General features: G+C 39.5%; 1 protein-coding gene across 1 annotated transcript in view; it reads right to left on the bottom strand.

Annotated features, from left to right (window-relative positions):
* The window catches only part of RYR2 (ryanodine receptor 2), a 3,481,211-nt gene that overhangs the window by 2,803,798 nt on the left and 664,914 nt on the right, over nucleotides 1-12,499 (bottom strand). The gene's annotated exons all lie outside the window — the stretch shown is intronic.

Raw genomic sequence — 12,499 nt, forward strand, 5'->3', positions numbered from 1 at the left:
GCGTTCCTCCTGCATTTTTATCTTTTTGCTATATTTAAGAGGGCCCTGATCACGATCGGAAGCCCAACGAGACCAACACAGAAATCTGGATATCAGGCTAGACATGATATGCAGGATGAAAGATGAGCCTGTGAAGCAAGGGGCGTCTATAAAGAACATTGCTGCACAGGGCAGCCACAGAGAGGCAGGGCAACCACAGGAAAGCAGGGCACTAAAAAGCACTAGCAGAAATTAGAACTCTCATGATTTCAAAGGTTCAGCAGTGCAAGCAATTGGAGAAGAAAGTAACAGCAGTTGAATTGCAAATTCTGGATGCAAAAGCCAGTCTTGAATCTCTCCTCCAGCTCGCAGTCACACAAGGACATTGTAACAGGTGAGAGCAGTTAAAGTCCCTCCTCCAGCTATCTGTCTGAAGGAGTGCATTGAAGTTCCAGGAAGCAACCAGTGGTCAGAACAAAACTCTGGATTGGAAAAGGGATAGGATCTGGTTTCAGAATATGGCAAGGATACGTGCAAGGGACCACATAGGCATGCTGGAAGTGGTAAAATAGAGTTCAAAGTATAATAAGATTCTCCAAAAGGCTTTTGTTAAGTCTGTGAATGAGCATTGAAGTGTAGCACAGGGTTCAAACAAGTGCTCATGACTGAAGCAGGGTCACAGAAGATCTTATGATCATTACAACAGAGTGAATGCTGTTTGCGTAATTTATTTTAGAATTACGAGAAGATGATCAGAAACACATTTTTGCGTAAATGGAATGGGAGTGGACGAAATCTACAGGAAAAAGAATGAATCAACCAAATTCTCCTCTAGAAGCTCTCTGGATGGGATAAACATTGTTTCCTACTTCAGAAATACTTTCAGAGTAATTGCTGGGTGTGGGGCACATAGACAGCAGACCCATTAATGGATGTTGGAAGGAGAACAAGCATTCTATGGACAGACAAGCCATCACTTTTTAAATAATATGAAAACCAGCACCTGCCTACAGGAGTGTGGAATTTAATAAAATATCTACTTGTCCATGGGGCAGGTTGTAGTGTAGTTCCTATTTTCCCTATAGGCCCTGCGCATTGGAATAACATAAACAGCAGTGTAGACGTAGGACTGAGGTCTTCTAGGTCTCTACTGACTATGTTAGACTTAATTTAGGTTTGCGCCAGCTAGCTCAGAGGTCACTGGAAACTTTCTTGACTGAATAGGAAGTGATCAGCTTCCCTGGCTCAGACAAGAAGGGATTCAGCTTCCGACAACCGCATAAACATGACAACTTTGCTCCCCAGAATAAGAGTCAATCTCTAGAGTCGTGTGAAACAATAGACAGCTATTTCACTCAGTCAGTTGTGCAAATTTAATTTCACCAGGGGGCAGAGAACAGAGAGACGGGCATTTTCTATAAAAGATATTTATTGAACAGTCTTCTTTCTCATGCAAGAGAAATGAATTGCCACAATTGCAAGACTTATTATAATGAAAAGTGCGTACAGTAAAAGGAGTATTACGAAATAATACTGTAAAAGCATTGATATGGTTTCTTAGCCATAAGATAGTTAAAATGAATAAAATATATACAATATATATACATTCATATATACATTAGCTAACAACCTCAACTGGTGCTCCTAACTACGCCTACCCCGGTGTACCTGACCTAAGCCTAATTCATGGGAGGGAGTAAGTAAGTAGCAGTTTAAGTTAAGTTGGTTTTGCCAAGAGTCTGATTCAAGAATTCTCTCTAAGGGTTTAGTCAGCACCGTACCTCTGGAATAGAATGTAGGAGGTCTGGTATCTCCCTCTCAGGACCCGATATCCCAGTCACCCGCAAGGGTAGGCTGGAAACGCCGGAGCTGGATTTTCTCGGCAGGAGAAAAGACAGCGTCTTTCTCAGCGCGTCAAAAGAGGAGGGGCAGCGTCCGTGGGATTCTCGCATCTGCTGGGCTCTCTGCAAGGGGACAGCTGCTCTGCTCCAGAATTCACCACCGTGTATTTGCTTAAGGCAATGTTGGTATATTTATACCTGAAAGGTGCCGAGTTTGACGTAAGTTTTGGACATAAGACGTCAATAAAGATGTCACTAAGAACTGGTCGTTCTTACAGTGCTCGCAGGAGTTCTTTTACAAATCAAAACAAAGCAAGCAGGGCTTTCCCAGGTTTGCTGGTGGTTTGGTGTGTCGAAAGAACTCGGTGTGCTCTCTAGGAATCTAAGGAAGTAGCTTCTGCTGTGTCATGGACTGCAGAGGCGATTTACTGAAAATATAGCTCTGATTATCATGCCATTATAAGGATATGTATCGATTATAGCCGTATAGGGGCATAAGGTCATAATATTGATCGGGTTCCCTAGATAAAACACATCAAGGTTGCTTAATAATTCCACTTGTCCAGTAGCAAAATACACTTGTCCCTTTTGCGCCATGTAATGCAGCGACAAATTATAGCAGCAATCCCATTATATAAGAGTTCTGATATGGCCTCTCTAATTATGCCAGGGCTCATACCATAGTAGAGTTTGAATACTAGCAATTCCCTTTTGTTGCCACGTTTCCCCAGATCTACATACTGGGGCTGAAGATAGTGGTAAGCAATAGTTCCATGGTTGGAATGCCCTTTTGAGTCAGTACAAACCTACTACCTTGCATGTTTTAAGGATATTCACCAACTCTTTTCTAATCTTTTTCCTTACTGAGAAAGGTTGGAAATTTACACCTAACAATGGCAGGCATAAAACTTCTTCCAGGGTTGGGAAAAAAGTGGTTGGAGGGAAAGTGAACTTGCAAACACTCAGATTTTCACATGAGCAAATCTACACATGCACATTGGCTCATGCTAAACTGCAGTTCACAAATATTTCTAGGAGTACTATTTCTTGGGCTATCTTTGTAAATTATTGTGAATTCACGAAAGCTGTATATCTGCACTTAATGCAAGGACATATACCATGGGTGCACTTTTGGGACTTTCTTTAATTAATGGGCCTCCTACTTAGGTCTGGCGTTAACCACAACCTTTTGTGTTGATTAAACTTCTGGCTCTCTCTGTCTTTCAGCTGGCTTCACTTTGACTGACTGCATTCTGCTCTTTCGGAGAAAGCATATCAGAATACAAAGAAGTTGTGTTCAGTGCTAGGAACTACTGTGGCAATGTGTGCTTTTTGAGTCCAAAAATAATTTTGATTTTGCCAATGTTAGTTATAATGATGAGGGGTAGGCAGCTCCCGCACCAAAAAGATTTAATGAAAACCATGCCAATACAAGTCATGCTTTGACATAATCAAAAGGCTGACCACCAATGTCAGACCTACTGGCTTTGCCAGTGCTTGTTTAGTTTTGTTTCCCGTAAGGTTATTGAAACTGGTTACACAGATTTTTCATTCTGAATATTTTTCAGAAATACTAGCATACATTAACACATTTCGCTATATGATGCTGCAAAGAAATGGTACCTCAAATCTTACAGTGGTTTAGTGAAATGTTTTTTCCAACTTTTTATTTTGAAAGCAAATAATCATCAATCTTGCTTTCAAGCTTCTGCAAATATTTACATCTAATCAGAGAGCATTCTGGGAGCTTGATACATAGCCTCATATTGCTAAACTGTGTGTATACATTTTTATATTGGAACCACTGTCAGTAGTGCAGTATGAGTTTACAACATTTACTTAGAGCGCTCACCCTAATAATAAAGGCTTTGCATTAAACCATAAACACAAGGATGAACAGCATTAACATATGGGCACAAATATTACCTTAACCTTAGGCAATGCCTTTCCCTGATCCATAATGTAGTACTGTAAACTGGTCAGCAAAGGGTTTGTTTGAGCTGGAAGGGGTTGGGCCTACTTGGCCCAAGGGCAAAATTCACATGGAAACTTATTGCCCTTGACCCCAAAGAATATGTCCTGGGCGTCAGGCTATGGGAATTCCACATGCCTGCCTGAGTGTCTATGGTTTGAAGCTTGGATGTGCCACTGAAAGAGTAGGGCATATGCCCAGCTGTTTTAGGCTGAGATTATAATCTGGAGCAACATTCTAGAATGAGCAATACTTTGACCAGATATATGTGTCCCTACTTCTGTGTTTCTTAGACTTTGAAGCTGTGAGCTAGATGTGTGACTTTAATACTGTAGCAAAAATATCGTTGGGCACAAATATCATGTCAAAAACATTGTGATACAAAGACTATCCTGGGACAGAGTAGCACAGGTAAAAATACCACTTTTCTAAGTGTTTAATATTTTGTTTAATATAGTTGTATATATTATTATTTTATTAATTATTTTGTTACTTTTGTATTATGTTATTAATATTTTAATGTTAGTTAAGTGTAATTATTTTTAGTATAGTATATTGTTTGCTTTGTCAATATATTTAACAAATATTTTTTTGATTTTTAGGCAAGTTGTTGAGTGTGTAGGGGAGTAGGTTGGGAAGTTTTTTTATTGCATCTTTTTATTTTTTTATAAACAGTTATTTAATGAAATTATTGTTAATGTAATTATTAATTGTGTGAATGATATTCTTTATGCATTACTTAATAGATAATTTAAAAACTAGTAGTCAATTGTTTTAACGGTAAATTGGTTAATTAGATTACTCACTATGTAAATTAATGGACAGTTCAAAAAAATATATTAATTATATTTTGAAATTTTGTTATAATAATTGAAACTAATTAACATTGTGTACTATTATAGGGTTTCTAGTATTATTTTTATTTAGTTTACATACCTTTTGGGTTTTCGGGTAGTAGGATCGCTATTGTTTAAAACATAAATAAAAAAAGATATATATAACCAAAAACTTGAAGCCCGGATGCCGACAACAGTGAAATCTTCCACCCAAAGCGTTATTCATAAAACCAGCACTTGCCTTCCAAAAGTATTCTTTACCTTGCCTGACGCATTTCAAGGCTCCTGCCCCTTAATCATAGGTATTGACAGTCATTCCACAGAAGCACTTTCATGCATTTTCTCCTCTCTGCATGCTAATGAAAATTGCCCTTTGCCCACTCAGACATTGATGCAGTTACTCACAGAGCTACTCAGACACTCACACACCCACTGGCAGACCCACTCTGATATTCACACACCCACTCACAGACCCACTCAGACACCATTCACAGGCCCACTCAGACACTCTCACTCCCACTCATGGTCTCACTCACAGACCCACTCAGACACTCACACACCCACTCACAGACGCATTCAGGCACTATCACACCCACTGATAGACCCACTCAGACACTCTCACACCCACTCACAGATTCACTCAGATACTCAAGCGCCCAGGTGTTAATGGGCAGACAGCTGAATGGGGCCTAAGGCTGCAGCAGGCCCATCTGTCTGCAAAGGAGAGAAAAACTGAGGCTGAGAGAAGTTTGGCAGAGGAAGATAGAGTCCACATACCCAGGGACTTGGTGTCTGACTTCAAGGAGGGGAGTGACATAGACAGGTGGTTTCAGATATATGAAGTAGCTCTAGAAGTACCGAGGATCTCTGAGGAGCATTGGAGAGCTAGCCTTTGGAGTTATATTCCTGGTGATATGGGTCAAAGAGAAGGGGAGGAGGTTGCGGTATCCCACAAAAAAGGAGGTCCTTGGCAGAGAGTATGAAATTGAAGGGTAGTCAGAAACTGTTGCACCAGTCCTGGGAGGATTTTGTGGGGTACTTTTGAAATGTTTGCAAAAAGTGCTGTTGTATTTAAGAAGGTTTTTCAAACAGTTTTTACTTTTTCTTTTTTTCAAAGAGGAGGAGGAACTGGCTCCAGACTGTGAAAATCATAAGGGTTCAATGGGTAGCTAAGAAAATAATTAAATATCTCTGCTGACAGTACTTTCCATATCTATGTGATTGGAAAGACAGTACTTGCTGCTTTAGACTTTCTTCCTCAGTGTTTTTTGGAATGCTGCATGCAATATACTGTTTTATGTGAGAAAGATCAGACTTGTCTGTGCCTGTTTCAAATTAGGTACGTCTTTTACCCAGAACATCATATGAATATGAGGAGCACATCTTGCTTGGTACTCTTTTTGCGAAAATAAATCACTAATTTCTCCAAGAGGTGCCTTTCTTAGTTGCAGATGAAGGGCAGCATTGTTTGAAATCTCTGCCTAAATTACCTTCAAACATTTGCCGGATCCAAACAGCAAAGTTCTCCATTGTGTCTTGAATTTTATGCCTTTAATGTTACAGTTTGTCTCAAAAAGTCATGTAAGGCATCCCATGGATATTATGCACAGCTCACAGAGTTAGAAACCAAGTTGGTGTACTTAAATTTCTCCATAGTATATGATTAGTTATGCACATACGATGCAGTTTATTTTCTACAATCTTTATGATTGTTTTTTCTCCACTGTTCATTGATGATTGTTTCAATAGTGCATCACTTTTGGTGTATGAGTTTAGAACCTGACAATAGTGGAAAAGTAGAAAATGGACAATGTACCTACACAAGACATTTGTACGGTGACAAGCATGTGGCATTTCACACAGTGAGTAAGCATCTCACATACATTTTTAAAGGCAGTTGGTAATATAATGCCTGTAGCTGATGGTGGTTCTCCCGAGGCTGCTGTACAGGTGGGTTGTCCTGCTGCACCTAGTTTGCCCGCACCATTTAGTTGTGGCCCCTTACTGGAATTGGTTTTAAGTGCTTCCACATGGAAGTTATCCCAGGGAAAGAATTGTTTGTAGTGCCCCTGGATAACTGCTTGCCGCAAACATTACAGTATAGATATTTACCTGTAACCTTCTTTTTCCATCACAGTATTGTACGATGTTTCCAATCATCACTCTGTTTTGTGCTTCCTGGAGTACTTGTACATAAAAGTGTAGCTATAAATAGTTAAATCAGTTATGTTATTTGCTAATTGTATGGTTTAAATTGAGTCATAATGTGTTAATAAAATGTATAAACTTATAAAAATGTATATTAGTAATTTAACTTATGAGTCACAAACACACCCATACCAGTATTCATACGTGAACTCACACACCTATAGAGTCATTCAAACGGGTACTCTCATACTCACATGTACTTTAATATACCTAGTCAAAACCTCATACAGTCAGTCGCATACCAATTTACACATGCAAACAGCTACTTACATAAACTCATACACCCACACAGCCATTTACACACCTACTCACACACTCATACAGTCACTCACACACCAAGCCACACACTGATACAGTGACTCATACACCCAGTTATACACTGATACACCCACTAACACACCCACACATATACACCAATACACCTACTCCCACACCGTGCCATACACTGGAAAAACCACACAGAGACAGTCACATCCATGCACACACCAATACAGCAACTGACACACTTAGGCAGTCACCTATACAGCCACTGCCAGACCCAGGCTCACACTGATACAACCTCTGAAACCCAGCCACACCCCAATACAGAAACTGATACACCCAGGCACATACTCATATAGCCAATGACACTCAGTCACATATTGATACAGCCACTTTTACATTCAGCCAAACCCTGATACAGCATCTCAAACACCCATATACATACTGATACAGCCAGTTAAGAACCTAGCCACACACTAATACAGACATTAACACAGCCAGCTAAACACTAATGCATCCAATAGTGCATACAGGTACCCAAGCATATGCCAAAGCAGACACTGACATATCCTGGGACATACCAATTCATACACTGATACTCCCAGGCATACAGCATGCAGATATTGACACACCCAGCCAAACACAAATGCATCCAATGAGATAGCCAAGCACGCACTGATCCACACAGTGGCACACCCAGTTTTACACTGATACAGCCATTGGCTCATCCAAAACAAAGTGTTAGCTCTTTGTTTGGCCAAATGGTGGTTTTAAAAAGAACCTTTTTCTTGCCTAGAAGTTTTTCTTTACCAGTTTTTAATTTTTTTTCTTTTTTTTAAATTTTTGAACAAAAAGTGAAGAGGGTAGTAAAAGGGTAAGGATGGGGAAATGCTAAGAAACAACTCCCTTCAGTCTTCAAAAAACATTATGTAGTAACTGGAAGCAAAGGAAAAAAAAGAACCAAAATTCTACCAGTGATTCTCTTCACCGTATTCAAGTCTGCACCCATTGATGATATATTTTTAAGGCAACAAGCATGTGGCACTTCGCACAGTGAGTAACCCTGTCATTTAAGTCTTCAAAGGTAGCTGGTACTGTAACGACTGCAGCTGATGATGGTGATACTGTAGAGGTTGACTGTCCTATTGCACCTGCTTTCTCCTTCATCATCCGGTTGTACACCCTTTCATGAATTGTTTTTAAGTGCTTCCACATTGAACTTGTACTATGTGAATATTTTTTTGCAGTGTCTCTGGATAACGGCTTGCTGTAAATATTGCACAGCACATATTTGCTGTCACCTTCTTTTACCCAGAAGGAATTGTAAAGGGCTTCCAGACATCACTTTCTTTTTTTCGAGGTGGTGTATCTTCCTCCTCATCCTCAACAGTTTCTGGATATTCGTCCTGGACAGAAGATGTAGCTTTCTCTGAAAGCAGAGCACCATTGGTTCTCAATTCTCTTTCTAGAGACTTCACTGGAGTACTAACTGTTTTGGGTGTGGTTTTTCATGTACATGAATGGGGTCCTAATAAAAGGTAAGGGTTGTGTGTGTCATTGGCCAAATTCGCGAATCTGATCCGTAGATTCACGGATTTGCAAAACTCATAAAATGGATAACTTTCTTGGAAAGGAGATACAGGGTGCCTTATATATACTTATAAATATGCTTGCATTGATGTCATTAATGAAAATGGAGGGGTGTACATATTTTAAAATAATTTAGAGAAATTTGGACGACTCTGCGGGTTTGAATTCACAGACTCTTTCGGATCAAGTGATCAGGATTAAAATCCATAGAGTATAGTGCCGTCTTTGTTTTTGGACCTGCAGAGATACTGAGGAACTAAAAAAATCATTCAAATTTTTTTCTATTTAATTACATTACCAAAAAATGTATGTATTTTAACTTAAGTACATATGTGATATTTTACTTAAAAACATATTTAAAGTATATTTTTGAAAAAAAAAGAATGTGTGTAGAAAACAAAATCAAAATAAATTGTAGTATACTTAGTATTAACACTAAAACCTACTAATGAACTAATACAACTAAACATTTTGGGGAATACTTTAGAAACAGAATTTAAAAAACCTTAAAAATTCATTGGAAAAAACAAAGGTTACAGGGACGTTATAAATAGGAAATAGAATTTAAAAAAAACCTTCGAAAGTCACTGCAAAAACCGAAGGTGATAGGGGCGTTCTAGTTAGGCTCAGATTTCACTTGTACAAAACTATTGAAATTCAGCATTTATAGTTACCTGCGATAACTATAACTTACGTCCCCACAATGCAATGCTTATGACATCATTCATAACATGGTCAGTGATGTCACTGATGACATCTCAAATTACATCAAAGGTGACATAACTGATGAAATCATCCAGTGAAAGTTAGTGTTTTGTAAAAGTTTCCTTGACTTAAAAATACACACCAAGCTACAAGTTAAATTACTATACTTTGTGTACTACTAATAACACGGGTCCCTTGCTCGCTGTGTCACTGGATTCAAGCTATCCTGGCTGATGAGGGCTGATAACCCAAAACTGGTCCCAGGATGCTTGTTTCCGGTCCAGGAAGGACCAGGCTTGGCTGGTCAAAACTGATCTGCACATTGCTGGGTCCAAACTAGGGTGATGAAGCAAGCAACAAAACAAGGCATTAAACCCAGATCTGTGACTGGGGGTGAGTGTTTGGAAAGTTTCAACACTCCATCATTTTATTTTGTGATGTAGCTTTCTAAAAGTGCCATTTTAAAAAAATGTAATGTAAAATCCGAATTCACTAACTGATTAGGGTATTATGCCAGGTCAAAATGGCAGTTTAGAAATGCGCATACACAGCCTGCAAAGGCAGGCCTGAGGTAGGGGTGGGCGGAATTTGCGTAGTCGCGCTACGCAAAATCTGCGAAACTGTAAAAATCTTCGCAAACACACAGAAATTCCGCAAACACGCGGAATTGCTTGTTCGCAATGCTTTTTTCCTGTTCGCAATGGCTGTTTGCGTGCTCGGTGAGAAACATCTTGCGAACACGCATTTTGAGCACGATAACACGCAAAAAATTCTGCAAAGCCGCGCAACGCCGAATTTTGGGCAATTTTGGGTTCTCTGCGGAAAGCGAAATTCCGCAAATTCCGCGAGTGGAACGGAATTTACTGCCCATGCCTAGCCTGAGATCTGTTTAAATGGCTACTGAAGTGGGTGGCATAGTCAATGCAGTAGGCACACTTATAGCATTTTATATACAGGCCCTTGGCACATGTATTACCACTTTATTATGGACCTAAAAGCAAATTAAATATGCCAATTGATGATAAGGCAATGTTATCATGTTTTAAGGAGAGAGCACATGCTCTTTAGCACTGGTTAGCACTGATAAAGTGTACAGAGTCCTGATGCCAGCAAAAACAAGATCATCAAAAATAAGAGGAGGATCGCAAAATGTTTGGCTGACAGGTCTAACAATGACCATATTTTGGTTCACTATATATATTATAGAAAATATTTTATACTTTAAGTATAAAGAATGTAAAGTCGATATTTGTTTCCTCAATTTTTTGGGCAATATTTATTATTGCAAAATTTCTGTTGCTGATATTATTCTAGAAGCTTGAGCTGACCATCTACTCATGACTAGGGCTAAACTTAGACTAAGCTAAACCTATGTTGTCCTGTGTGCTGCTACCTTGCCTTAATGAAAGCACTGCATGGGCAGTTATAGGTAAGATATAGACACTACCCAGAGAATCCAATTCTTCCTCATTCCAGAGACCAAAGCACCTGCTCTAAAGTTCATGGGAGCCGTGTGGAGTGAGTCCAAATTTCAAACATGTCTATATTCACCAACAACCACTTTGTTAACTTTGTGGACCTGCAACTTTGCCAGTATCAGTGCTCAATCATCCCTATCAGCATTGTGTGATCACAAGTCTTTTGGCCTTGGTGCTGGAAGAATTAGATGTGTTACTTGCAGACAAAACAGATGCTTTGAATTTCATGTTAAGTTATTTGTTAGATAGTCATGACAAAGATGGGTGTTTGCTAGGTGCATTTGTAAGTGCTGAGGGGGATGTAGTGCTGATGTATTTGGAGAGTATATATCTTCTATCAATGAAGAAGACTGACAAATATACAATGATTTTCTTTACCTGTCTGCCATTGTCTGATAATATTGCTGCTTTTCTGTATTTAAAAATGGCAACAAAATTGTTTTACCTTGATTCCCTTTCTACGAATCTGTGCTGAAAAAATAAGTGTTGTGCTATTCCTTGCTTACCATTTAACACACCCAACCTAAGTGCATGGGCTTAACAAAGAAAAAATACCCTATAAGCATTGCTGGCTGTATAATTGGTACAATACTTAAAAAAATACAGATTGTAGAAACTGAACAAACCACATGAAGGAGTACCAGTAGTTCCAGTGCTGGCCTACAGCCAACATTTAAAATAAGGTACATGTCCCATAGTGTAGTATGCTATTAGCTCAGAAACCAAAACAGTTTGAACATGTCACTTCTTTTAAGGTCCCTTACATCACATGGCAGCTAACTCTTTCTTTACAGTCCTTTGCATCCCTACTGTCCCTTGTTCACTCTTTAGCCCTCTACCTTCTCAAATTTCTTTTTTTGGCATTTTCTGACTGCTCCTGGGTTGTGTCCTCCAGGATCAGGCCATCTAAAGCAGGTTTGAGCAATGGTTTCACCCTAGTTACAAAATGCGTGAGGGAAGATGGTTCTCGGGGGCAGGAACACAGGGGCATATTATCAAGAAAGGGTGTTACATTATCGCCGCTTTTATCTGCAGGAAACTGCCGATAAAGCGGCGATAATGGGCTTGATAATATGCTCTATGAATTCCAATCGAAGCCCATGTTAGATGTGAAGACATCTAATGTGGGCTTCGATTGGAATTCATAGAGCATATTATCAAGCCCATTATCGCCGCTTTATCTGCAGTTTCCTGCCGATAAAAGCGGCGATAATGTAACGCCCTTTCTTGATAATATGCCCCACAGTCCCTGCTCTGGCATCAGAAGAACTGTGGGGCATATTATCAAGCCTGTGCGCTAAAATTATCGCCGCTTTATCGGCCGAAAACGGCCGATAAAGCAGCGATAATGGGCTTGATAATATGCTCTATGGAATTCCAATCGAAGCACATGTTAGATGTGAAGACATCTAACATGGGCTTCGATTGGAATTCCACAGAGCATATTATCAAGCCCATTATCGCTGCTTTATCGGCCGTTTTCGGCCGATAAAGCGGCGATAATTTTAGCGCACAGGCTTGATAATATGCCCCTGTGTTGTTACACAACGAACACATAATTTAACGGCTGTGCACTTTCTTGCCTCACTTATTTTGAGTAAAAGCATCCATCAGCTGTGTGACTGCACG

The sequence above is a fragment of the Lissotriton vulgaris genome, chromosome 6, assembly GCF_964263255.1.
Source record: "Lissotriton vulgaris chromosome 6, aLisVul1.2, whole genome shotgun sequence".
NCBI classification, from domain to species: Eukaryota; Metazoa; Chordata; class Amphibia; order Caudata; family Salamandridae; genus Lissotriton; species Lissotriton vulgaris.